Source organism: Symphalangus syndactylus, chromosome 12 (assembly GCF_028878055.3).
Source record: "Symphalangus syndactylus isolate Jambi chromosome 12, NHGRI_mSymSyn1-v2.1_pri, whole genome shotgun sequence".
Lineage (NCBI taxonomy): Eukaryota > Metazoa > Chordata > Mammalia > Primates > Hylobatidae > Symphalangus > Symphalangus syndactylus.
Window position 1 is genome coordinate 49,940,223 of NC_072441.2, and position 26,973 is coordinate 49,967,195.

At 37.7% G+C, this 26,973-nt stretch overlaps 3 long non-coding RNA genes across 3 annotated transcripts in view; 2 read left to right on the plus strand and 1 right to left on the minus strand.

Moving 5' to 3' along the window:
* The window catches only part of LOC134733732 (uncharacterized), an 87,911-nt gene extending 71,616 nt beyond the window's left edge, over nucleotides 1-16,295 (minus strand). Inside the window, exons 1-2 of the long non-coding RNA XR_010117352.1 lie at nucleotides 16,252-16,295; nucleotides 14,178-14,256 (exon numbers count right to left, since the gene is read on the minus strand). This is a non-coding gene — a long non-coding RNA (uncharacterized lncRNA). The remainder of the gene's footprint in view (nucleotides 1-14,177; nucleotides 14,257-16,251) is intronic.
* On the plus strand, nucleotides 16-20,219 carry LOC134733731 (uncharacterized). The gene is made up of 3 exons (XR_010117351.1): nucleotides 16-139; nucleotides 11,761-11,857; nucleotides 20,141-20,219. It is a non-coding gene; the product is annotated as an uncharacterized lncRNA (long non-coding RNA).
* A 69-nt stretch (nucleotides 20,220-20,288) lies between these two features.
* On the plus strand, nucleotides 20,289-25,527 carry LOC134734634 (uncharacterized). Its single transcript, XR_010117759.1, has 3 exons — nucleotides 20,289-20,371; nucleotides 21,064-21,262; nucleotides 25,415-25,527. It is a non-coding gene; the product is annotated as an uncharacterized lncRNA (long non-coding RNA).
* The last annotated feature ends 1,446 nt before the right edge of the window (nucleotides 25,528-26,973 follow it).

Genomic DNA, 26,973 nt, shown 5'->3' on the forward strand with positions numbered 1-26,973 from the left:
ATGGCAGCTCTGAGGGACCTCTCATCTATTGTCATCACAGGGGAGATAACGGCTGCCAACCAAGCCCAAAACTTGATTGTTAAAGGGTTATATGATGGCAATACAGATTAGATGCTTAAATGCCCTGTGCTAAAATCAGGTTAGTAGTGGGAAGAAGGAGAACCGTTGAGTGAAATCTATTTTGATAGTGTCTCAGTCCATTCTGGTGGCCATAACAAAATATACTGGGTAATTTAAAAACTATTACCCAAGTTCTGGAGGCTAAGTGCTAGATCCAGGCTCCAGCAGGTTCAGTACTTGGTGAGGGCTCACTCTGTTTCTAAGATGGTACTTTCTAGCTAGTCCTCACATGGTGAAAAGGTAAAAGTGCTCCCTCACTCAGGCCTCTTTTATAAGGACACTAATCCCATTCACGAGGGCTCTGCTCTCATTACCTAATTACTTCCCAAAGGTTCCATCTCTTAATTCTATCACCTTGAGGGTTAGGTTTCAACATACAGTTTTTGGGAACATTCAGATCAGGAAGGTTTGGGAACATAGCAGGTAGAAAATGTTACATGAAAACCCATAAAACTCTCCACATTCCTCTATCTACATCTGTCTAGAAAAGTAAGCCAAATGCAATTTTGCATTCCTGGAGTAATTATAGAGTTTAGTAAAATCTTTAAATACTTTAAACATTCACATAAGATCTATAATATTCCAATTTCTCATAGTTGTATGCCTGGTTCACAAACCAAATGGGTCATGGAAAAATGAAAGTAGATTATTATAGACTTAATTAGGGGGAGATACCAATAACAAGTGAATTTCTGCATGTGATGTCTTTAATGAAGCAAATCAGCCCAATCCCTGGCAGCTAGCATGCAGCTATTGACCTAATTAACCTGGAATTCTCTTTCTATACCTTTAAGCAAAGATAATCAAGAATCTGCCTTCACAGATACCACAGCATACATTTATGGTCTTGCGTCAAAGCTATGGCACCTCTCCCATGGTGTCATAATATAGTCTTGAGGCCCCCTTGATCGTCCTGATATCCTACAGAACATAACCCTGGTCCATTACACTTGTGACATTTTGCTAACTGGATCTAATGAACGGGAAGGGCAAGCATTTTCGATGACTTGGTAAGACATGTGCATGCCAGAAAGTAGAAAATAAGGCCTATAAAAATTCAGGAGAATATCATATTCTGAGGATCTAATAGTCCAAGGACTGTCAGTGTATCCTCTTCTTAGTAAAAGACAAGTTGCTATATATTGTACTGAGAGCACACACACACACACACACACACACACACAAAAGTGCAACTGTTGGTAAGTTTCTCTGTGTTTGGGAAACAACATAAACCATATATGTGAACCTGTACAGATTTCTAGTTTTTTTGTGTGCAAGCTTACAAATTCACCACCCCGTCCTGCTATGACTGAACATAAGTCCCCTCCAAAGCTCATGTTGAAATTGAATCTCTAATGTGGCAGTATTGAGAGGTGGAGCCTTTAAAAGGCTATTAGGTCTATTAATCCACTAACCCATTCTTATAAAGTCCCCAGTCCCACTTCCATGATAACCCATTAATTCAAGAATTAAGTAGTTCGTGGGAACTTTAGAAGAAGAAGAAAGACCTGAGTGACCATGCTTATCCCCCTCACCCCTCACATGATTCCCTGTGCCACCTCAGGATGCTGCAGAAAGTTCCCAACAGCAACAAGGCTCTCACCAGATGTGCCCCCTTGACCTTGGACTTCTCATTTTCCAGAACTGTAAGAAATAGATTTTGTTTCTTACAAATTACCCAGTTTCAGGTATTCTGTCATAAGCAGCAGAAAACAGACTGTGACACTCCCACAACCCACACATGTGACCTCATGGGAATTCCCTATGACCAATAAATGGGGAAAGAAAAGCAGGGCTATGGTTTATAGATAGACCTGCTTAATATGCTCATTTAAATCAGAAGTTGATAGTCACTGCAATGTAGTCCAACTCAGGGAAAGCCTTGAAATAAAATAGCATGAGGAAATAGTTCCTGTGGTCAGAAATTGAGGTAGCACATCTGATTGCCTGTTTTACACAGAAAGAAAGATAGTCTCAGGTTCAGGACCATACTGATTTATGAATAGTGGCCACCAGGTTGTCTAAATGATTGGGAACATGGAAAGAATAAAATTTTAAGAGTGGTGTCTTCTGAGACAGTTTCAACAGAACTTCCTGGAGAGAGTACAAAGTGTGAAAATATTTTTTCCACATAAATGCCCACCAGAACAAATCCACTATAAAGAATGCTTTCAATAATCAGGTTGTCAAGGTGTTCTTTCCTGTGGCTATCTCAGTTAACTTCGTTCTTCTGCTTCCCCAGTGGTTGCTAAAATGACCTACATACAGAGTACTTGTGGGGAGTAAAGTTGAAGGCTATTCACATGTTCAACACCTTCTATTTCCCCTCATAAAGACTGATTTTGCTGCCGCCATGCCAAATGGCCAACCTGCCACAAGAAATCTGATATGACACCATTCTCCAGCAGAGACTGGCCTGCTACCTGGTGACAGTTGATTACAATAAACTTTTCTATCATGGAAGAGACAGTGATTTGTTCTCACAGATAGACACACAGTTTGGATGCATAAGTACCTTAACTGTTGACAGCAATTTTGCCAATACCACCATTCCAAATACCTTATCATCTTCAGCCATGGTATACCACAGAAATAACCTTATAATGGGCTACATATATTACAGAAAAGGATGTGTAACAATAGACTTCTGTTCACATAATTGACTGGCCCTTGCCATATGCCATCATCACCCAGAAAACAGATGGCTAAACAGAATGGTGAGATGTACTGCTGAAGCCACAATTTGGGCACTGAGTAGAAAACAACATCATGGGAAACCGGGGATCTAACTAAAAGGATAAAGTATGTTCCTAAATCAGCAGTTGATAGTTAGTGCCATTACCCTAAAACCTGAATTAGCAGGTCTGGGAATCAAGTTACAGAGCTGAGAATGATTCCTCTCATTATTACTCCAAATAAACTATTAGAGAAAGCTTTTCCTCACTGTCTTCAAACTTAGATTCAGTAGTTCGGGTGGTATTAGAACCAACTAGAAGAATTCTTCCACCAGAAAACAGAGTTAGAGCCTTTTTGAATTAAAGCTAAGATCACCTTCTGAACTTTTGGAGCTCTTTATGCCATGTAACAAACAGACAAATAGAGTGTCACTGCATTTGAATCTTATCTCAACAAAGCTCTTACATATTGGACAAAATTTCAGGGAATGCAATGATTCTCTAGGAATTTGCAGATTTCAGGGAAAATTCAATAAAATAAATAATAAATAAGTTATGGAAGCAGCATGTGTAAATGTCCCAAGATGGGAAAGAATCTGGCATAGTTTCAGAATGACCAAACAATTCAGAATCTGTCAGGCCATGGCAAGAAGTTTCAACAATATTCTAAATATAATAGATGCTTATTTAAAGGTGGTTGAATTGGCCCTGGCTACAATGTGGAAAATGGACCTAAGAGTAGAAATTAGAATACAAAAGAGGCTATTGTAATAGACAAGGCTCAAGATGATTAGTATTATCCTGGGGTATTAGCAGTTGTGGCATAGAAATAGATTAATTTGAAAATTACTTTGGATGTAAAAAAGCACAGGGCTTGGTAATGTATTGAATGTGCTTAAAGCTAAGAGAAAGGTAAAATAAAAATAACTGAAAATCTTCTGTTTAGTGTAACGATGTATGGTTGCTCCAACATCAGATAAGAGAACACTGGAGATGTAGTTTGTGGTGGAAGATTTAGAGAAAGAAGATCATGGATATTCAGGTAGGCCTATTTAATTTGAGCGCCAAAGTTGGAGTAGACACGCCCAGAGAAAGGAGATGAGTGTGTGCACATGACGAAGAAGAAAGAAAGGGATAGTGATAGAGAGAGAGAGAGAGAGAGAGAAGCTTGAGATCCCATTAAATATGGCAAAAAGGTAGGTTTTTTGTTCGGTTGGTTGGTTGGTTTTTGCAGTTTGGTTCCATATGTCTACAAATCTTTCCAATAATTCTTATTCTCCAGTTTGTACCTTCCCATTACATGCAACCAAAGAATCCCGGAATAACAATCAAGATGTCTTTCCCTCATTAGTACCTCAAAGTCAAAATATTCATATAGCATTTGTAATAGGAATGTTTCAGTAACAAGTGACAAAAAATGAAATTAAGTTAAAAGTTCTAAAGTCAAAATGACTTTTAAAAAATAAAGGGAATATTAACCTATGTTACTGAAAAGTCAAAATGAGGCTTGATTTCCCACCTCAAATAAGATTTCCCAGGACCTTCTATCTCATGGTCATTCTACTCTGCTTCTCCGTTAGCTGTATTACCATACTGCCCTTGTAGTCCCCTGAGACTTCCAGAGTATTCCTGAATTTTTGCAAATGTTTGTAGCAACTCCAGATGTCAGACCCTCACAGAAAAACTCTCAGGGAGGGAAGAGTCTCTTAACAGTAGTAGCTGCTGTGTATCTGCTGGGAATCACTTCCTCTCATTGGCCTGAATTGGACCACATGCCTTTGCTTGAAACAGCAACTATGGCAACAAAGTTACAATACTCTGGACTGGCTTTTAGACAACAAATGTCCACCCCTAAAGCAAGTCATATATTCACTCTTTCTCAAATTGCTTGATTACAAAAGTGGAGTGAGCAAATTTCTCCCTCAAATATAAAGATATTATTGGCTAATTTACATTCCCACCAACAGTATAAAAGCATTCCTATTTCTCCACAGCCTCACCAGCATCTATTGTTTCTTGGTTTTTTTAATAATCGCCATTCTGACTGGTGTGAGATGGTATTGCACTGTGGTTTTGATTTGCATTTCTCTAATGATCAGTGATGTTGAGCTTTTTTTCATATGTTTGTTGGCTGCATAAATGTCTTCTTTTGAGAAGTGTCTGTTCATATCCTTTGCCCACTTTTTGATGGGGTTGCTTTTCTTCTTGTAAATTTGTTTAAGTTCCTTGTAGATTCTGGATATTAGACCTTTGTCAGATGGATAGATTGCAAAAATTTTCTCCCATACTGTAGGTTGCCTGTTCATTATTATGATAGTTTCTTTTGCTGTGCAGAAGCTCTTTAGTTTAATTAGTTCCCATTTGTCAATTTTGGCTTTTGTTGCAATTGCTTTTGGTGTTTCCATCATGAAGTCTTTGCCCATGCCTATGTCCTGAATGGTATTACCTAGGTTTTCTTCTAGGGTTTTTATGGTTTTGGGTTTTACATTTAAGTCTTTAATCCATCTTGAGTTAATTTTTGTATACGGGGTAAGGAAGGAGGAATCTAGTTTCAGTTTTCTGCATATGGCCAGCCAGTTTTCCCAGCACCATTTATTAAATAGGGAATCCTTTCCCCATTGCTTGTTTTTGTCAGCTTTGTTGAAGATCAGATGGTTGTAGATGTGTGGTGTTATTTCTGAGGTCTCTGTTCTGTTCTATCGGTCTATATGTCTGTTTTGGTACCAGTACCATGCCGTTTTGGTTACTGTAGCCTTATAGCATAGTTTACAGTCAGGTAGCATGATGCATCTAGCTTTGTTCTTTTTGCTTAGGATTGCCTTGTCTATACAGGCTCTTTCAACCATTGTGGAAGACAGTGTGGCAATTCCTTAAGGACCTAGAACCAGAAATACCACTTGTCCCAGCAATCCCATTAGTAGGTGTATACCCAAAGGAATATACATCCTTCTACTATAAAGACACATATACACATATGTTAATTGCAACATTATTTACAATAGCAAAGACACGGAACCAACCCAAATGCCCATCAATGATAGACTGGATAAAGAAAATGTGGTACTTATGTGTCATGGAATACTATGCAGCCACAAAAAAGAATGAGATCGTGTCCTTTGCAGGGACATGGATGAAGCTGGAAGCCATCAGCCTCAGCAAACTAACACAGGAACAGAAAACCAAACACCACATGTTCTCACTCATAAGTGAGATTTGAACAATGAGAACCCATGGACACAGGAAGGGGAACAACACACACCAGGGCACGTTGTTGGGGGAGCAAGGGGAGGGAGTGTATTAGGACAAACACCTAATGCATGAGGTGTTTAAATCCTAGATGACAGTTTGATAGGTGCAGCAAACCACCATGGCACATGTATACCTATGTAATAAACCTGCACATTCTGCCCATGCATCCTGGAACTTAAAGTAAAATAAAATAAAATAATAATAATAATAATAACAATAATAATAAAAGATATTCTTGGCTTAAAAAAAATAGTAAGGGGAAGAGAGAATACATGCCAGAAAGGCAACAAAAAATAACTTTCAAAATGATTTACAGGTACCATCCTATAATATGATATGAAAATTGCTCTCTAGAGATGAGAAGTCTTATTGATTACCTTATATTATTTTCATCTTTGAATTAACAAAAAATAACAATAGAATATTTTTATTTCTCTATACTGCACAATGAAGTAAAGGCTTGAAATTGTGGTAATGAAAATTAGCATGCAAAGTCAGTGCACTGAATATATTGTCTATTCCCATCTTTCATTCAAATTCCTTGCATATTTAGCAAGGGTCACTCAGAAGTACCCATGCTAATCAAAAAGAAAAAACTATGGTGTAGCATGCTATAGATGGCCCCTTTTCCTGGATGACTAAACAGCATTTAAAGTTACTTGACTTCTTTATTGCAGCCAAAACCCTGCAGGTGTGTTAAAGGATTAGTGTTCCTAAAACAGATACAGAAAAATATTAGTGAAAATATGTTGATTTATCACACTCATCTATGAAAAATATAGTTTTTACATTTTTTTAATTAGTAGAATATTTAAAACTACTAATACTCCCAAATAAGTGCATTAATGAAATTGCTTTGTTTCTTAAAAGGGTGAAAGGAGCACTATTACAAATTGCACTCTTATCTTGGCTTTGTCTCTTTAAACGCACAAGGCATTCACACTTGCTTCCTTTGCGCAGTCAGATGAACAGAAAACTGTAAAACCAGACTATATAAAAATAGATCTTACTTTTAAATCATGTTATAGTCAAATTTGTCATTAACAATTTTATAAAAATATACAATCATCATGTTTCATTGGCAAAAGTATGATATAAAAAGCACTGTATGCCAAATTTCAAATTTGTATTTATAAGTGCTATACTAGATCAAAAAAAGGATTAACAGTAATGTACATCACTATAAATATTCTGTAACACTCTGCTCCAAATAACTATACCACTGCAATGCAAACTTTATAAATATATTCTGGTTCATCATTCATATGATTTAGTCAATGAATTGTATTTTTAAAAATAGGTTTATTAAAAGCACAAATTTTGTTACTCTTCTAAAGTCAAAATTAAATGCTACAATATTTCCTCCTATTAGTTTCAGGTATATTTCTGACTCATATTTACCCTGCTTTAGAGGAAAGCTTGAATATGTGAAGTTTAAAGAATTATAACTATTTAAACTTTGCTGTCAAGTTACTTGACTTGAACTATGAAATGTTACTGATTCTTCTAAACAATAACCACTCAAGGGAAGAATAAATGTGATCCACCAATGCTCTGTATATATAATATAGAACCAACCAGGGCAGGAAAATAATAATGATAGTATAAAATTATTTCACTGGTAAAAACTACTAGACAATCCTAATATTTGTATTCATATCACAAAGTAAACAGATGATTGACTAAAATATCTAACTTTCTCTATTCTGATGTCATAGTTTCCTGTAATTCCTTCAAAATATTTTAAACTGTTGCTATCACATTTCAATATTTAATCTACATAGAATTAATTATGGTGCTTGATTGGGGACAGGGATTCACAATTTTTTCTTTCATATGGATAATCAAAGGTCTGAACACTGTTTGATCAATGGCCTATCCTTCTCCACTGGTGGGCAATGTCTCCTTTGCCATATATCAAGTTTCCACCTGTGCATTGCCGTATTTCATCTCCCTGTTCAGTTCCATAAGCTTATCTTTCCTAGAACAATGCACAATGTCTTTATTGTTTATGGGTTTATATCATTTATAGTTTATAATAAGTAGTCGTATAAGTTAGAGGAGCCTCCTTATATTGTATTTGTGTTTAAAAATTATCTTGACTATCTTAACCGTTTGCACTTTCATATATTTTAAAATCATCTTGTCATGTCACAAGGAGGGAAAAAAAGTTGGGATTCTGATTGAAATGTTGCCCTATTTTGTCTTATTTTACTGGCTTAGATACCCAATTTTGAATGGGGGTTCGGGGAGTGAGATTTTTCACCATCATTTTGTTTTTTTTCATCACTAAGAATTAGGTTTGTAATTTCTTCTTGAGTCACCTAGCTATATGTCTCCAAAAAATGGAAAATTTTGCTTGTTTTCAATTTTAATGGCTTAAAATTGTTATAGCTTCTTTTAAAAAAAAAAAAAAACCTGCTCTTCTGTTTCTGGGGTTATGACACTACTCTTTTCACTGTTAGTATTCTGTAATGGATTCTCCTTTTCTTTGTTGTTCTTACTCAGACTTGCCAGAGGGCGTCTATTTTATTAAACTCTTCAAAAAGTGAGTGTTTGGCTTTGTGGACTCTCTTTATTTCTTGTTTTTTCCTATTTAATTAATTTATTTTCTTATTGTTATGTTATGATATCATTCTTTCTACTTAGAGTTTATTCTGTTGTTTTTCTAACTCCTCTAACTTTGGTACTTAGATTACCAAATTTCAAACTTTATTTATAATACATATAATCAGGGTGTTAAAACTATTTTAAGTAATGGTTTACTTATATCCCCTACTGTTTAGAATGTAATGTTTTTGTGCATTTTCAGTTTAAAATATTTTCTAATGTCCATTATGGTTTTTTCTTAGGACCAGGAATGATTTGGAAGTGTATTTTATAATAATTTCTAAATAGATTTTGTCATTTTACATTTCTAAATTAAATACTTTTTTCACAAAGATAGGATCTCGCTTTGTTGCACAGGCCAGTGTCAAACTCCTGGCCTCAAGCGATCCTCCAGCCTCAGCTTCTCAAAGTGCTGGGATTACAGGCATGAGCCACTGCACCTGGCCTAAATACATTTTTAAAGAAAAGATAATATACTTAACAAAAAATTGATATTTTTTGATACCTGACTTATGTTCTAGAATATACTCAGTTCTCACAAATGGTCCATGTGTATTGTGAAGAATATACATTCTCTAATTGTTGGGCATAGAGTTGTAGGTGCCCATTAGATCTGACTTGTTAATTGTGTTGTTCAAATCCTCCATATCCTTACTAATGTTTTTGTCTGCTTTCTCTATTATGTATTAAGAATAAGTTAAAGATTTCTTATGAATGTTATTCCATTAATTTCTCCTCATAATTTCATCCCTTTTTTCTATATATACATATATAGAAAATACATTACACCTACAACAAAACAGGTTTAAACTATATGGATCCACTTATATACAGATATTTTTTCAATAAATGCAGTTGAACTTCCTTAACTGTGGGTTCTGAATCAGCAACCAAATGGTAATCAAAAACACAATATTTGTGGGTTATGAAACCCATGGATAGGAAGGCCCAACTTTTCCTTTATGCAGGTAGTACAGGGCCAACTTCAGGACTTGAGTGTGCAAAGATTTTGGTATCTGCAAAGGTCCTGGAACCAAACCAATTTCCTGTGGATATTGAAGGAGAACTGTATCTATAGATATAAAGGCTGTGTTTTTAGGAGCTTATAATTTTAGATTTTTTTTTTGTATTTTTCTGTGAGAATTGTACCTTTCATCATTAAATATTGGCACTCTTTACCTCCCAAAAGAAAGTTTTTACTTTGAAGATAATTTTCTCTAATAGAGATCTATATATGTACATAGCTATACCAGGTTATTTTGTTTAGTATTTGCCTAACATACTTAACCTTTAAGTTGGAACTTTTATGTCTCTAATGCACAGGTATGTTTTAAAAATAGCATATACTTAGATTTTACTAATTATCTAAACTGAGAATATTTATATTTTGACCTGCATGTTTACTCCATTAACATTTATTGTGTTTAATAGTATATTTTGAGTTATTTCTACCACTTACTTGGTGCTTTATGTTTATCTGGCTATTTCTCTGCTTCTTTTTCTTTTCTTCTCTCCTGCTTGCTTTTGAATTTATCAGGCATTTTACATTCTATTTTCTCTCCACCAATGGCCAGGTAGTTATATAATATATGCATTTGGGTAGTATAAAACTAGCTTTGGTAACTAGTCTTCATGTTTCAGTTGCTTAATACAATGTAAATGTGTTCCTTAGACACCTATCAGCCCAATGCAAGTGTTCCTAATCAGCAAATGGCTTTCCTTTATGGGATAAATTGGGAATCCAGGTCCTTTCGCTCTTGTGCCTTCATCATCCCCAGGATGTAGGTAATCTTTTCATTTAACAGAGTAAGAAGACTGAGTCCCTTCTTAAGAGCCATGGCCACTGGGTGACCAACATCATTACCTTTTATATTTTACTGGATAGAATAATAGTCTTTGGTGGACAGCCATCCCTCCCAGCATCAACTCTATACTATGTCTGAGAACAAATTCTTGGTGGATAGCTAGCCATGTCTACAACAGCATATTTAACCAAATCTGAAGTTTTCAAATCTCTACCTCTACCCAAACATTGTAAGGTTTTCAGAATGTTTTAACTTTGGTCATTGCCTCCATTTTTACAAATTATCACTTTTTTCAGTATTTTAGTTTTTTAAATTTTATCAAATCATTCATTATTATTGTATATTTGGTTTTATACAAATAGACCCTGTTTATAGCATTTTATCGATATTAGGTCATTTAAGCCTCATAGCCACCCCCTGAAGTTTTAGCACCTATGTAATAGGAACTATGTTCTCCTTATATTTTGGATATGAGAAGGTTGAAGTAGAAAGCAGTTAGTGAACTTGCCTTATGTCACCCAATTGTGACCACTTAATTGAGTGGTGAAGCCAGGATTCAAAGCCAGTCAACCTGGCTCCGGAGGCCGCTCATGACTCTGCTTTCTGCTGTCAATGGTTGTTTATATTTATCCACATGTCACTGTTCCTTGTTTAACTCCACAGAGATTTCCCATGGCAAAACTTTTCTGTATAGGATCAGAGAGTAAATATTCAAGCTTTGCAGACCATATGGTCTCTGTCACAATCTACTGTACTCTGCCTTTGTAACACAAAAGCCACCAGAGTCAATAGATATGAGACCAGCACTTTGGGAGGCCAAGATGAATGGATCACCTGAGGTCAGGTGTTCGAGACCAGCCTCCCCAATATGGTGAAACCCCGTCTCTACTAAAAATACAAAAATTAGCCAGGCATGGTGACATGTGACTGTAGTCCCAGCTACTATGGAAGCTGAGACAAGAGAATTGCTTGAATCCAGGAGGCGGAGGATGCAGTGAGCCGAGATCATGCCATTGCATTCCAGCCCGGGCAACAGAGCGAGACTCCGTCTCAAAAAAAAAAAAAAAAGAATGAGCATAACTCAAATAAACCTGCATTTGTGGATGCTGAAATTTACATTTCATGTACTATTCATGTACCACAAAATATTATTCATCTTTTGTTTTATTTCAACGATTTTAAAACATAAAAAACATTCTTAGAGGACTTCTTATTTCAGATGAGACATATCAAGAGTTTTAAAGTCATCACTCCCATCCTCATAACAAGTTAAAAAACTGAATATCAACAACTCCTTTTAGATCCATCAGAGAATTGAGGACACAGAACATACCACCACCTGGAAAACTAGAGAGAGAGGACAATATAAGAATCACAACTTACCAGGAGCTGCAGCAGGTAACTGGTAGGAACACTTAAATGGTAATTGATGAATTGTTGGAGGCTGAGTGTGCACTAGCTTGAGAGTTAAAAATTCCTGGGGGTCCAGTCTTAGGGAGATCCCTATACCTTTGTGAGTTTTATTTTCAGGAGCCCAGACTGGAGGAAAATCCTCTCCCATTTTTTGGCAGGAGGAGAGAAAAAGTAAACATTTTGAAATATGCCCAGAGCATTTCATTTTTCTTAACAAAGCCCTGGCCTCGAGGGAAACTATTGTAACAGGAATAAAAAGGAACATTACACAGTGATAAAGGGGTCATTCTCCCAGAAGATATTAAAATTCATAATGTGTGTGTGTGTGTGTGTATTGGTAGAAGTATGTATATACATATGTGTGTATGTCTGTATGTACACACAGTAATGTGTATGAGTATGTGTATGTATAGGTGTATATATGTGTCTGTCAATATTGTTTCATCAGTTTTAACCAATGTACCACACGAATATAAGAACTAATAATAGAAGAAACTAAAGCAGAGGTGGGCAAGCGTATATATAGGAACCCACTGTACTATCTCTTTAATTTTTCTCTAAATCTAATATTGTTATAAAATATAAAGTTTTTTTTTTCAATATTCTTAGCTCACAGGAATTACAAAATCCATCTGTAGGTTGGATTCAACCTCTGAGCCATAGTTTCTTGACTTCTGATCTAAGAGATCTCCATTTTGAGGTCAGTTTTCATCTTTTTGAAGCATTTTGGAAATATCTTTGTGAGATATGGCACATTCTGTTGGTGGTAAACTCTATTTTTGTTTGTCTGAAAATTTTTCTATTTTATTCTTTCTTTGAATAAAGTTTAGCTAAGGAATTCAATTTTAGGTTGTCAGCATGTTCTTTAAGTATTTTGAAGACACTATGCTTCTGTCCTTTTGTCTGTGAGAAATCTGCTGTAATTTGTCTTTTCTTTCTGACCACTTGTAATACCTCTTGTTTGTCTCTGGTGTTCCATAGTCTCTGGGATAGGCCTGATTGTGTATTCAAAAGGAGATTTCTTGTTATTCCTGTTTGAATTTTGGGAAGGATTCTTGACACTGAAGTTTTCTATCTTTTAATAATTTTATATCTTTTAATTATATATAGCAGTCTTTATTTCTTTAAACATTCTTAGTTATCAAATCCTCATAGTCTTGCTTCTAACCCTTTGACATTGACCTCTACATGCCAAAATCTGTTAGCTGGATCTTGCTATTCTCTGCTTGATTACTTTTTGTTTGATCCTAAGGGCACACTCAGCCCAGGCACAAAGAAAATTCAAAGGGTGAATGACCTAATGTTCCCAGAAGCATCCTTTATTTAATGATGAATAAGAAGTTGATAAATAAGCATCCCCAGCTTCCTTGTATCTTAGTTGGGATAACTCTGAAGCATGTTCCACTTCTGCTAGCAACATTCCCAGTGATACTGAGATTCAATTGTCCACAGTGGAAACTCATTTGATAATATATCATCTGCTGACTTCTTTCTCTTTTCTATCTAATTTTCCCAATCCTTTACTGATATATTCTGGGACCATCTACTACATAAACTACTTGCATTTGAATCCTTCCCTTGCAGTTAGCTTCTGGAGGGAAACCAAAATTTTATTTTACATTCACCATTTGATATTCCCATTACATGACGCTCCTGAATGGTACATTTGCTGTGTTTTTTTTCCTTCTTGATTCATGCTTTTGTTGGCTTATTACTGTGTGTGTGTGTGTGTGTGTGTATGTGTGTATTTCTTTTGTTGTTGTTTAATTGTGAATTTATGTTTTGCATAATTTATTTATGAGACTCTTGCAAGATTTGGGTTTTGAGTTTATCTGGGTACACTTAAAAGAGATTTGTTCTTTGCTTTCATCAGGCTTGCCAGAGTGTTATGAACAAAATTATGTTAATTATTTTAACTTGAATTTCCCAAACAATTTGTCATAGTGTTTTATTTGAATCCAGAAGTGGTTAAGGGAGCCAAGTCTCCGTGGGTGCAATTCGTTGGGCCTGGTCTCCAGAGCTGCTACAGCTCCCATGGAAAGTGTAGCAATCATAACAGAGGCTGGCAGATAAGGTGGTGGCAGCTGTGTCTGGTACAGAGGCAGCAGCCAGGACTCCCATGAGGAAGCAGCCACCGGGCTCCAGAGGTGAGAAAGATCAACCAAATATGAGATCGCACATAAATTGTGTCCAGTGCATTGTGTCAAAGGTATGAATTGCAAGAGGGAAATTTTCTTCTATCTGGAGCCCAGGCTAATATAGACAACTCACCTTCCCCAACCCAGCCCCCTGGCCCCTAGCTCACCTTTTCATTGAGGGAACAGACTTTCAAGTGCCTGTCTTTTCCAGGGGGTCTCAGTTCCAAGCCTTCATCTTCCACAGTCCTAGGACGTTTTCTCCATTAGGCGTTGGGCCATTATCACCCAACCCTGGCCCCAGTGCATCCGCAGCATTAACATAAGCCTAGAAATGTGTCTTTCAGCTCTCTTTTCAGTTTGATTTCTCGCAATTTCTGCTGATTTCTCAGAAATTCCTCGTTGCATTTATTCAAAAGGGCTTTTTGATAGCAATTTCAGCTCTTGTATGTGAGTCTTTTGGATTTCTATCACATTGTCAGGAAACAATAAATATCTCTTCTTTTGAAAAGATTTAGTATTCTATAAATTTGTCTTAATTTTATAATTAGAAAAAATATTTAAAAGCATAAATAACTATACAAATACATACATATATGCCACCCAAGAACTATGAACCAAATTTACATGAATAGTGGTTAATTTGATCAGAAATGTTAACCTACAACCACGGTTCTTAACCTTGGCTGCACATTCACATTGACTGTAGGAACTATTAAGAAACCATAATGCCAGGATTTCACTCACAGGAGGTCTTATTTCACTAATCTGAGGTGAAGCTCAAACACAGATATTTTCATGAGCTACTCAGGTACTTCTGTAAGCATTTCTGGCTAAGAACCAGAAATAGTCTAGACCCATTAGAGAGACTCCTCTGTAAGGAAAGAGGAGTGATTAGACTTAGAAAGGATAGGTTCAAATAAGACACAGAACTTTACAACTCAGCATCAGCATGAGTGCCTTGAATGTGAGATCCAGTACTCTCTACAACTGGTGACTCTGATCTCCTAACTAGGACCTCCAGTCTAAGCTTTGGAACCAACCCAGTTCCAAATCAGGTTCCTTTCTTACTCCTATAACTAAGCCTCTTCCTTATCTTCTATTTAATAAAATGAGTTTCCGATACCTTCCCTTCAAAACAGTTTTCTGCTTCAATAACCTGTGTTATAATAACTATTCCAGCACCCTCTACGATTGGAGCTCTATTTGTATGCTTGTTGTATGCTTTACAGATTCCTACATTGTAGTCATTAAGAGCGCTCAAACTTGAAGTATGACCAACATGGGTTTAACTCCCAGTTCTGTCACATACTAGTTCTGTGACCTTGGGTAACTAACCTGACTTATGTAGGTCTTTATCCATAAATGGCTATGGTAATACTGCCTATATTATAGAGCTGATATGATAAGAAAATGTGATGCTGAATGTAAGTTTTTTATTATAACACCTGGCAGATGGTAAACTCAAAATGTCATTGTTAATGTATTATTATTATTATTTAGCATCTCTTCCAAAAACCCGATTTCCCATGCTGCCTCATCTCATTCAGGGTAACTCTCAGGCTAGTCACTTCATAGTGCTTGACTCATGACACCCTAACACCATCCTCCCTCTACTCCTACCTGCTCTGGCATCACCAGGTACCCCCTGACTTAGACCACCCATTCATTTATCCACTCAGTGTTTATTGAGAGCCTAATGTGTGCTAAGACCTTTGCCAGAGCTAGAAATACACTGAGGAGAAAAAACTGTCATAGCCTGGAATGTCACTTCCCACATCTTACCTTATGTCTTGCATGGAGAGACAGAAATGTGTGAATTTTTAAAATGTCCCCCTAGCTACTGCTGAGTGATGCGTGCTCACCTCATCCCCCACCACACACACACACACACACACACACACACACACACATACACACACGTACACCGATTATTGGTCCAGCTGAACATTTTCTCCCATGGTAAGATGCTGGTCTTACCATGCAAACAGGTCTTTCCTTACCATCCCCACTAAGTTCTTTTAAGATCTTCTAAAATTCTAGGCACATAATTGGCATAATATAAAACATATTAAAATTTGCCCACATCATACAATAAATACATAGTATAGTAACTTTGTATAAGTTGGGCTAAGCTTCAGTGAAGCCAAAATTATTTTTTGAGGTCTCACACCTCATTGTAGCTCTTGAAATCTTGTACGCCCTTGACACTTTGCCTACATGCCATTACCTTTGCCCACTCACCTCACCACCATTTCAATTCTCCTTCTGCTCTGACTTAGTTTTCCGGAGAGAAAGGGGAATAGAAGAAATGGGTAGATAAGTTGCTCATAGGAAGATTAGAAAGATTCAAATTCTGCCTTCTTTGCAATTTTGTCCAAGTCTCAGATAGCAACTGATATTAAATGCGTAAATAAAAATATGCACATATATTTAATAAAAGGGAAACCTACATTCCCTTGTCAGTCCAATCTAGTGGGAACAATTTTCAGCTTTTATATAGTGCTCAAACATTGAAAAAGTATCTTCATTTACTTAACATTATAAACAAAATATAATTATAATCCCATATGATGGCAAAATTGAAAATCAGAGAAGGAATATAACTTGCCCAGGATAACACAGGCAGTAAAAGGAGAGCTATGATCTGACCGGTATGCAGATGTGATGTCTGGAAATCCCGATTCCTTATTCTGTGACCAACTTCCTGCATAATGCACAGTGATCTCAAATAGAACAGGGCACCTCCCTCGGAGGGAGCATATGCATATGTGTTCTTAAAGTACCGCTTCAGTCCTCTCAGAACTTTGAGACTATATCCCTAAAATGCAAGTGTCTGCTGATTCTAAGCCCTGACTGAAGTGTGCCTTCAGTCACACATGACCACATGTGCCTATTCAGTGCCAGGATGCTGTTTTACTGCCGCTCCCCTGTCTTTAGCAGCAATCTAAGAACAAGGACCTCTAATCCCATATCAAATTTGCACTGCATCAAGGTCAGATCTCTTTTTTACCAAAGTAGTAAATGCATTCTTCACAGTTTTAAACCAAATAATAACCATTCCATACAGACTGGGTCTGACTTCAACATTATTGCTTTTTTTTTTAAGGTCCATAACTGTCTTAAATTACTGTTCCTTCCAGCATCAGCCATGCTGTAAAATTTTCAGGGACAAGCCTTTACTGCCTCCCACCTCTTCCTGCTTTATTGTCAGTGGCAATTTTAATTCATTTCATTTCTGTGTCACTGTCACTCCAACTGCTATCTTCAGCTCTGTGTGGTGTCCTGAAGTTCAGAGTTAATGTAGAAACCTTTGCTTTAATAGAAAAATCATGTTATTTGACTTTTTCTTTAACATTAATAGAGAGTCAGCCAAGGCCAGCTCCAAAATTCCGCAAAATAAAATTATTTCCAAATGCTTAGGGACCCTTTACTGTCTTTGAAAGAGTGCTAGTGAGGCAAGAATTACCATGTACCTGAAACAAATAAGAAAACAAGATTTTAGGGAATAAATGGACTGGTTTTTCTGAGGTCTGGCTTTGGTTTCTTGCTTTATCGCTGATTGGATGGACCTGTGATTTCAGAAGAACATCTTAATCTAAGGTTCTCCCTTTCTCCTTCTCGACCCCTTTGTAAAAATTGAGATACAGCTATTGCCATTTATTTTCCTCCCAGAGATGCTTTAAGTTTCAACCCAGTGGAAGAAAAAAAAAACAAGGTACAAATTGTTACTGCTGACAATGGATCTGATCTTGTATTGAGCTAAGATGAACAAAATGCTCTCTGGGGAAGAGAAAAGTTCACCTATGTGAGGTAAATGAATTCTTCCACAGCTCTAGGGAACAGTGAGATTGCTGTATGGTATACTGATGCGCCAAAGAGTTTATTATCTGTATCCTGTTTGTGGATAACTTGCCCGGACTTGATATAGAACCCAGTCAATAATAATGTCTTTTTTGGATTTACACAGAAAAACTGGATACTCTGTTTAGTACTTTTTTATTTTTGTATCAATAAGTACCTTGTAGCAGAGGCATAGAAAGAGGGGCAGCTATTTATCAGAGCCAACATTCGCCCCCTCCTTGTTCCCCACCACAGTCTAGGTTTGTGGGAAGATGGTTACCTGAGTTGGCACACAAAATTGAAAATAATGATTAAAGAGGAAGGAAACAGAATAAATGTTGACAGTAGCATTTTCCCATCCCCAGATATCTTTTCCTTATTTTCTGTCTCTGTATGACAAAGGCATTAGAAGGAAGGAAATGTACCTTCCCTAAGGAAAGTAGGGGATTTATGAAATTGTAATTATTTCTGGGCAACTGATAGAGTTTCTGGTAAAAAAAAAATGAAAGAGATGAGTCATATGACTTATGGTCTTTACGTTCTGTGATACTTGAGTCACTGAAGTAGAATTGAATGAATTGATCCATATTAGAAATAGGGTCTTTCCTGGAAAATCCAGCTATATGACTCCTTTACCTCTGACCTGTATCTGAAATTGAAAACTTATCACTTCTGGCTTCTACCTCTCTTTTCTTGCTAGAAAATATGTTAAACAAATAATTACATCATGGTAGCAATAGGCCAGGAACTGTTCCAAGCATTTGGCAAATTGTAAATCAGTAACTGGTAGAATGGCTGATACTAAAGTTTCGCAGTCTCCAAGATAATCTATCCTTTAACCCTGTAAGCAAATAGCTTTTCCTTTTCAGACTCGACAATTTCCACAGTAAAACTGAAATTCTAAGAAAAGCAAGGTAACATTTTTTCTGTAATCTTATAGATGTTATTTTTTTGTTTGTTCTCTCAAGAAAAATTTAACCCCTATTAGACATATGTTGAAATTGTTGATTTCCCACTTCCTATCCCACTCATCTCAGAAGTGTGCCAATTCTCAGATGATACAAAAATTTTATACTGCTAGAAGTCTTCACTTTAAAGAGATTCAAACGTTCTTTATTATTTTATGGTCTTAACTTGAAAATACAATGCAATAGAAAAAAATAGCAGCTACCGAACATTGAAAATAATTATTTTTCTATCAAGAATTGTTTTTGCACTAAAAACAAACAAGTGTAAAGAGAGATTGGGATTAATCCCCCAGGCTATTTTTAGCTACAGGTAACATAAAACTCCAACTAAAGTCATTTAAATGACAGAAAATTAATCATATCCCATAACAAAAGCTTGACAGCAGGAAATTCTGGACTTAATTCAGCAACTTAACAATGTCAGATTTCTCTATGATTTTCTCTTGGCTTTCACTCATGGTCACAAGATGGCTCCAGTGGCTCCAACTATCACTGCCATACACAACAACATGTAAAGATAAAAAGCACAAGCTTTTATTAGGTGTCTCTTTTTAAGGGTAAAGAAAATCTTCTGAGGTACTCCCAGGAACCCTCTTTCTTTTATTTAACTGACCGCAGTGCAGCACATGACCATCTTTTGCTGACACAGGAATAAAATTATTATGATTGGCCTCAACATTTATCCCTCTAGTTTTGAGAAGTGATCCAGGAAGCACTTAAGAACCCAATACTTGAATAAAATAAAGATTTTATTAAGAGGCCAGGCGTGGTGGCTCATGTCTGTAATCCCAGCACTTTGCGAGGCCAAAGTGGGTAGATCACCTCAGGTCAGGAGTTCGAGACCAGCCTGGCCAATATGGTGAGACCCCGTCTCTACTAAAAATACAAAAATTTGCTGGACGTGGTGGTACGTGCCTGTAATCCCATCTACTCAAGAGGCTGAGGCAGGAGAATTGCTTGAACTCGGGAGACGGAAGTTGCAATGAGCCAAGATCTGCACTCCAGCCTGGGCGACAGAGTGACACTCCATCTCAGGAAAAAAAATATATATATATATTAAGAATAATGAGAATGGGAGCTATTACCAAAGGAGGAAAAGCAACAAAGGATGGGGTAATACACTAGAGCTGGTAACCACAGGAGGTGTCACCACATCTAAGGCATGAAGAGGCAGGAAAAGAAAAGACCATGAAGCATGGGCCATCCAGCAAAAGCTGTAGCCTGCCACAGAGTGAGGCAGCCACATGTGACTCCACAGGGAGCAGCCAGGAGAATGAATTCCTCAACCTAACTGTACTCCCCATCTCTCGTCCCCCCTATAGACAGAGCCTAACCAGAAGCCAGAGAACATGGAAAATCAATGATGCATCCTGTCTGTCAGACTCCTGGGCGCAGAGCAGGATTGTAAAGCTTGAGGAAGCTGGAAGATAGTTCAGGAGTGACAGCAGCTCTCCATCACAGTTGCCATTCATAGAGCACTTACCTTGTGCTAGGAAGCATGATAAATGATCTATATGCATAAAACACGGATTTCACATGACAACTTCAACTGGGTAAATATGCTATTCACCATGCCCCCAGGAAAGAAATAGCAGCATTGTTTTTAAAGATCCTTTGAGGAGAAATTGCGTGGGAAATGCCAAGGCTGAGTGGAGAAAGTATGCAAGCAGAGAGGCCAAATACTCTGAACCTGAAAGACGGGAGATACTCCAAACCTGGGAAGGGGTGGGGGTTTTGACTGGTTTTGCAGTTAGTGAAGATCCACACCTAATTCAGTTTCTGCTCTCTCAGAAGATACAAGGCCTTGGAGTGAATGGCTGTGTGCTGTACTAGGGGCACTAAAAGCTGAACCTCCCAGTCTAAGCAAAGGCCCCTACACCCAAGCTTGACACAGAACTAGCAGAGCCTCTTCTATTAGAGTTGAACTATAAGCATCTAATAGCAACTACCATGGGTTGAGGAGCTGAGAATTGTTTTCCTTCAAGACACAATATAAGACTCCCAGATTCTTTGGAAACAACTCTCTGTGGCTAGAGGCAAAGAACAAATATGAATGATAATAGCTGTCTCACTATCCTGGTGAATGGCTGCTCATAGTGAGATTTAGTTTTTATTTAGAAGAATCATATGACATTTCTTACACACAAGTGTGATAGGATAAAATCAATATCCTCAATACTTGTATCATCTGCTTTATCATATAAAATTTGTGAAATAAGAATTACTGTCTCTATTTTATTGATAGTGAAAGAAAGATTTAAAGAGTCCAAATAACTTGTGTATGATCATTCCACTGAAAAGTGGCTGACTGGCACTTCCACTAGCTGCAGTGTGCTCTGGAGCCTCTGTTCTCAATCACTATTCTATTATTACACAAAACTGACTGTTATGGAAATGTGGCCATCTTCTCCAGGCATCATGGAGCATTCTGTACAACATACCAGGTAATTTCATTGGATAATATTTGCTGCTACTATACTTTAAGTAAATAGCAACACATTGAATCGTTGTAAACATTATCCCACTTGATCCTTACATTTGATTCCTGCCAAGTAGCCAAAATGTTACAACCACCACCACCATTCGTCACCATTTTACAGATGTTGAAACCAAAGTTTTAAAAAATAAGGAAAGGAAAAAAGGAAGGAAGGAAATAGAAAGAAAAAAAAAGAAAGGCTACCTAACTTGAGCAACTAGGAAAAGAACCAAAATCTTTTGACTCCTAGTTCTGTACTCTAATGCCTCTCTGCTTTAAGCACCACAAATTTTAAAAAGCAAAAACCAAAACATTGGTTTCTCCTTCCTACAGCACAGACAGTGATTCAGTGTTCGTGCAATGAGACTGAAAAGGCAAAGAGCTCTGTATATATCAGTGCGAGAATGCCAACAGACTGCTTATGGAAGTTAGAGAATGGGTAAATGTCAGACAAGGATCAGTGACTCTTTGAGGATCACTTACCTTTTCAATACAGATCAGAATCCTTAGTACAAACTACTAATATGCCACATGTGTCAGATTACCCCTCCATTCCATCAACAATATCAATGGGGTGGCCTAGCTTCCTGTCCTAGTAGCACTACAACCCCATCCTTAAATACTGTATCTACGACGTAAGACTTTTCTTCTGGGCTGTGTTATTGAAGTATGGCAAACATCTTTCTCTCTTCTTCTCTATTCTTTCTCTTCTTGGATTAATTATCTCAACTGATGCCGTATTAAGTCTCACAATTTTCCAAGAGCAAAATTTGGTTAATCACCCTTGAGACTTATTTTCCATAATCCCTCAGAGCCAATCAGCCAGTATCAAGACTATGCTGTCTCTGAAATGCACCTGAAATCAGATCCTTCTTATTCTTTCCCCTCTACCATTATTGCTATCCCCTTAGTTCATGTTTCTATTTTTCTCCTGCCTGACCCTGGTAATAGACCGCTCTCTGATCTCTCTACCAGTAATCTCTCCCACACTAATTTGTTATATATGCTCCTACCAGAGTTATATTTATAAAAGAAAGTTTTGATGACATCTGTCTCTTGCTTAAAAATGTATTCAGTGACATTCCCCTATTCATTAAAACTCAGTTCCTTGTCAGGGCTCACAAGGCCTAAATGACCTGATTCCAACTTCCCTTACCAGCCCTTTCTCCCTCCTCTTCTACTCTAACACTACTAAATTCCTCTTAAGGACCTGATTGTATAGTTTCTATGTCTTTGTATATATACATCATTTTTTTTCTGCTTTCACTTCCCTCTCTGCCTTACATTCTTCAACTTACCCCTTGAAATGAGCTTAAATATTCTCTCCTCCATGAATCCTTTCCTAACCACTTAGGCATGGTTAATCAGTCCTGTGTCAGGATTATAATATCACTTTGGCATTGGACTGGGGATAGCAGCTGGAGCTTAAGCTGTGTTCATGGTGGGATCCAGCTATATCCAGACAAGGCCGACAGCCTGGAGTGGAAAGATCTGTAGAAGCTATTTGCACCAGGAACCAGGGGCCTTGAAAGTATCAGGCCCAGACACTGACCAGAACCAGTTTTGTGAGAAGATTTATGCACAAATGGGGTCTGTTTCTCAAATATTTCCCCTGGTCCACAATAGCCCTAAACTCCTATCTGAATCCTTGGGAATGAGGACTGCAAAAAATATATATACTAAAAAACTATCTCATTGGGAGCTCAGTAGGCCACTAAAAACAGGAGCACAGATTGTTTGGGCACAGCCATGAAAAGCAAAAGGCACTTTCCTTAGGTTCATATAGAAGTAGTTCCATTACTGTTTGGATTCATTGAACTAGCTCTAGAAAGCTTGATGCAGCTTTAGAAATGGTCATGCTAGAAATGTTCATTGTCTGCTCCTCTGTGGGGGAAGTGAGGAGGGAAGAAGGGTTAGGCTACAGAAACTCATCCCTGTGGCTATGGGACAAGAAGAGGTTTTAGCAGCAGGTATCCCAAAAGGGAAATAAAGCAAGATAAAAAAATGTGGAGATTGCCACATTTTAGTTAAAAAAAAATTAATGAACCCAAATGAAATACACCTTAGAGACTTTCATCCATTCATTTACCACCTGTTCATGAGGTTCTACTCTGTGACTACATCCTAGCAGGTGCCAAGGACATGGCAGAGAATAAGACAGACTTAGGAAGGTGAAGGTAGATCACAAACCAGCCCACAAATAAAAGGGCGTTTTGGGTATCCATGAGTTTAATAAAAAATTAAAGATGTTGATGCGACTGAGAGCTGGAGTCAGTGTAGGTCTCACTGAGAAGACGCCACTAGAGCTGAGATTCGAAAAGCAAAAAAGAATCAGCCTTGTGAAGATCCTGAGGGAAGAACATTCCAGGTAGCATTAACCGCAAGGGCACAGGCTGAAGATCATAATAAGCTTGGCATTTCAAAAACCCAGGAGAAGGTCATAGGGGAAACCATAGTGTGTGAGCAAGTGAAAGAGTGGTAGAAGGTGATTCATGAAGATGAGTAGGCATTGAGTCATGGAGAAACTGTCAAACCACATCAGGCATTTGGACTTTATTCTGTGTGCAATAGGAAACTACTAGAAGGCTTTAGCTAGGAATTGCCATGATCTGAATTTTGTTTTTGTAGCTTCACCATAGTTGCTCTGTAGAGCCTGGAATGTGGAGGGAAGTGGCAGCAGAAGGGGAAGTGGAGAGGTCAGTCTAGAGACTATGGCAGCATTTCAGGAAAATGATGGTGGGTGCTGAGACGAAGATAGCAGCAATGGAAACAGAAAAATACTTAGTTGACTTGGGACATACTTTGCAAATAACAGTAGACAGGATTTGCTGACATGTTGGATGTTGGGTTGGAGAAAAGAACAGAATTTAAAACACTGCATGGGGCCGGGCACAATGGCTCATGCCTGTAATCCCAGCACTTTGGGAGGCTGAAGTGGGCAGATCACTTGAGATCAGGAGTTTAAGACCAGCCTGGCTAACATAGTGAAACCCCATCTCTACTAAAAATACAAAACTTAGCCAGGTATGGTGGCTGGCACCTGTAATCCCATCTACTCTGGAGGTTGAGGCAGGAGAATCACTTGAACCTGGGAGGCGGAGGTTGCAGTGAGCCGAGATCGTGCCATTGCACTCCAGCTTGGGTGACAGACTCCATCTCAAAAGAAAAAATAAAACAAAACAGAAACAAACAAAAAACAAATGAACAAACAAAACACTGCTTGGTCTCTAGCTGAAGCAACTCTTAGAGAAATGGCCAATTATTGAAAAACGGAGAGAACTGGGAATAGGTTCAGGGAGAGGGCTATTTATTTTGTGACCTTTTAGAAATTCAGAGGAGATGTCAGGTAGGCAATTGGATTAAAAAACAGTCTGGAGGTCGGGAGAGAGGTCATGGCTACAGAGTTAAGTTCAGAAGCCATCAGAATATCAGTAATGGAAACAGTCCCAGAAATAAGTGAGAGAGATCTGGAGAAGCAAACTAAGGTTTCACAACCTCACGGAGTGTTATTTGCAAGATAATATTAATGATTTTTAGAGAGACTTAAGGGGACGCTTATCAAGAATGGCGTGAACTGTATGAGGCACCGAGCTTAAATAACAGAGATCTAAAGCCAGAAAAAAACTTGTCAAATCTGCACTTATCTTTTTTCTTCCTATAACTTCTCTAACCTGTGATTTTATAGCTCCTGAATATCCTCCATGCCTTTCCTTGAAGATGCTGCTGTCATCTGCATTCCCTTTCGCTTTCAGACTTCTGTGGCATCTCCTTTTTTGATTACGGTAATATCGTCAGGATAGAGTTGAAAAAACTAGAATTTATTTATTTAATGAGTAATATTTGTGTGATTTGAGAAAGATATATCTAAAATGACGAAGTATCATATTAGTGAGCTATTAGGTTGCTGCAAAACTAATTGCAGTTTTTGCCATTACTTTCAATGTGGAATTGGACAATAAGCAATTAAAAGTAATGGCAAAAACTGCAATTACTTTTGTACCAACCTAGTTTCTAGAATAAAAAAAAGGTAAGGCAAAATTTTAGTAATCAAAAATTATCCTTGAAAATCTTCCAAATTGTCCATCTAAAGCAGAATCCTTTGTATATCAACCCTATACAGATACAAATTTCTCAAGAAGTCCAAAGAAGACTGATTTTGCTCCAGCATTAATACAAACTACTTCTGTGGTCGAGTACCAGATAAAAGCTGTGGTTGTACCAAAGAATACTAGCAGGTAGAATTGAATTCATGAATGTTCTGAGTACGTATGAAATGAGTTCACATTATAACTAATACTAGTCTAAGCTTCTTTCTAGCCAGATATGTAGATTCTAAAGGGGGGTCTTCCAGTGGTAATGGAGTGGAGCTTTGTGCACTAGGTATCAAGGGTCCTAAGAACACAGAAATGAGACTGCTGAGAACATATGTCCCTGATTCAGGAGCAAAGAATGCATTTGCTTATTATGGAATATGAGTGGGGTAATGTGTAAGAATTTGCAAGCCACAACACAGGATTAATGTCAACTTTACTTATAATTTCCTAAAACAAATTCTATGTGTTTTGAGTTCCTATTCCAAAAAGCTGGCAAGAAATTCAATCTTTGTTATCACTGAGTTTGCTACACAGACTCTGAGATCCGCAGAGCCAAGCCCAGTGCCTGGGAAGGGCCTTCTGGCTTCCTGTTCATGAAGTTCATTGCCTGTATGCTCACTGTTCAAGCCAGCAGGTGCTCTTTAAGAATGGGGACTCCAATATGTCTTTGTCAAGATCAAAGTATCCAAAATTTCCACTTGCATCACAGGTCTCATCAGAGATTCCACAGCCACCCCAAGCAGATAAAATGTGCAATTCTTTTAGAAGGTGTAAAGCCCAGGGCTGGCCTCCCCTTTGCCCCCACCCCTCTTCATAATGATGTTTCAACCTCCAAGCTTTGGCCTTAACTTCGCCTGCATTATGGCTCCTTCCAGCGAAGATCCAGTACAATATTGAGGTTGGGCTTTTAGAAACAAAACTAGTTTGTTTTTTTTGGCCCACAGTGCAAAAGACCCCCAGACGGGGAATCACAAAGACTTGGTATATAGGAAGGAAAATACATGCAAAAGAAAGAAGGTTACAGTACAAATTAATATTTTTATAGATCATCCTGCTACCATTTCTATGGTAGAGGGAAATGGCTTTACTGCATGGGGATTGCAAAATATTCTGCAAATATGGAAAATAGATATAATCCATTAAAACCACAAACACGTACAGATCCAATGACTTGCTGCAAATTTAGTTCTTCGAGTCAGTCTTGAGTTGTCACATTGCTTATTCCCATTTCTAAAGGACAGCGAATTCAAAAAGTCTTCTTAAACAAGTTAGAGGACATTGTTCTCACTACATTATCCCAGAATACAAGAGGCTACAGCTACCAAAAGACAGCACTGGGACTGGCAAGAAGTTAACCACATTTTCATGCTGAATTTGATGGAAAATTGGATGCATTCCAGTCTGTTTACAGTTTGGGTGGGAGGGACAGATTTGCCAATAGCACATTTAGCATGTTGCAGCATAGTTTATCTGTCTGCAAATCTGTCCATCCCACAGACTATCTCTGCCTTGAGAAGTGGAATCCTGACACACTCATTTCCATAATTCCAGCAAGTCTTATGGTCTGGCATACAAAGGGCACTCA